Genomic DNA, 1,141 nt, shown 5'->3' with positions numbered 1-1,141 from the left:
ATCAAGATGAAAATGCGCCTCATCGAAATTCAGCCACATTTATGCAAAACGGTCATGGAAAATTCAACAAAAGAGTGCATATGTACCAGCAAAGCTGTGGAGGCCATTACCCGATGTGCTATTCCATACATAACCGTATACTATATACTTTATGAATCAATAAAAAACTTACAAGTTTTAATTATAAACCTGTGTTTTCTATCAAAATTACTTCTTGCGTGAATTTTGGGACACCCTTTAGTTGTGAGCGCCATACTTGGCTTCCCGTTCAAAATCGTCATCAGACCATGGACGGCCTTGGACCGTCTTCTTAGTCGTCACGGATGTAGCAGAAGCCACTGACGTGTGTGCGCCCTGGCAAAGCCCCGCCACAGTCTGCAGACGAGCTAGCTTGGAAAGCATCGTGTCCGTGGAGCAGGAATTCCACCGCCCAGCTACCCTTTCTTCCCGCGGTTAAGATGGAAATGCAGATTGCTCAGCCTGGATCCAGGGACGATCTGCTGGGTCCAATAATCCCTGGTGGCACCTCCGGCTCCGGAACCAGTGGCTACATCTAGGTGGCAGCACATTGTTTGATTCTTGCATGGAGCTTGACTGAGGATGGAACCCACAAACTTGGCTCTACTGAGATGATGCTTTAATCAACTGACCTCTCTGGCCAGGGAGAAACTTATCAGGGGGTTTTAGTAAAATGAGTCACTAATGGATCTGAGAATAGATAGATACCAGAACCACTGGGATGAGATAGTGATGGAAGGCAATGGCAATTCTCGGGTCACGCATCCCGGAACCAGAGAGGAGGGAACCTGATTCTGGGTGTGTCACCTGAGAACTGCCCTTTCATAATCCAGGACCCCTCAGCAGAATCGGAGAGCTGGTTTCGGCCCAATTCCATGCAGGCCAGGCCACAGGACCTCACCTGCCAGAAGAATCCCACTCATTCCACAGACACCCTTGAAGCAAAGGCGCTGCCCCAGGTGCCGCCTAATGGGGAGAGACTGGGGAAGGCTGGCACTACGGTGTGAGGAACCTGTCTCAGCCAGTCCCACCCCAGTTGTCATTTTCTAATTAATTTCCTTTCAATGTGCACAAGTCCATACACCCAGCCACTAGTAAAATATAATGATGTACTACTGAAATA

At 48.6% G+C, this 1,141-nt stretch overlaps 1 pseudogene; it reads right to left on the bottom strand.

The window, feature by feature from the left end:
* The window catches only part of LOC102757005, a 1,596-nt pseudogene extending 1,194 nt beyond the window's left edge, over positions 1–402 (bottom strand).
* Positions 403–1,141: the final 739 nt, after the last annotated feature.

Source organism: Myotis davidii, unplaced genomic scaffold (genome assembly GCF_000327345.1).
Source record: "Myotis davidii unplaced genomic scaffold, ASM32734v1 scaffold3332, whole genome shotgun sequence".
Classification (NCBI taxonomy): Eukaryota; Metazoa; Chordata; class Mammalia; order Chiroptera; family Vespertilionidae; genus Myotis; species Myotis davidii.
This window is presented reverse-complemented; position numbering and strand designations above follow the sequence as displayed.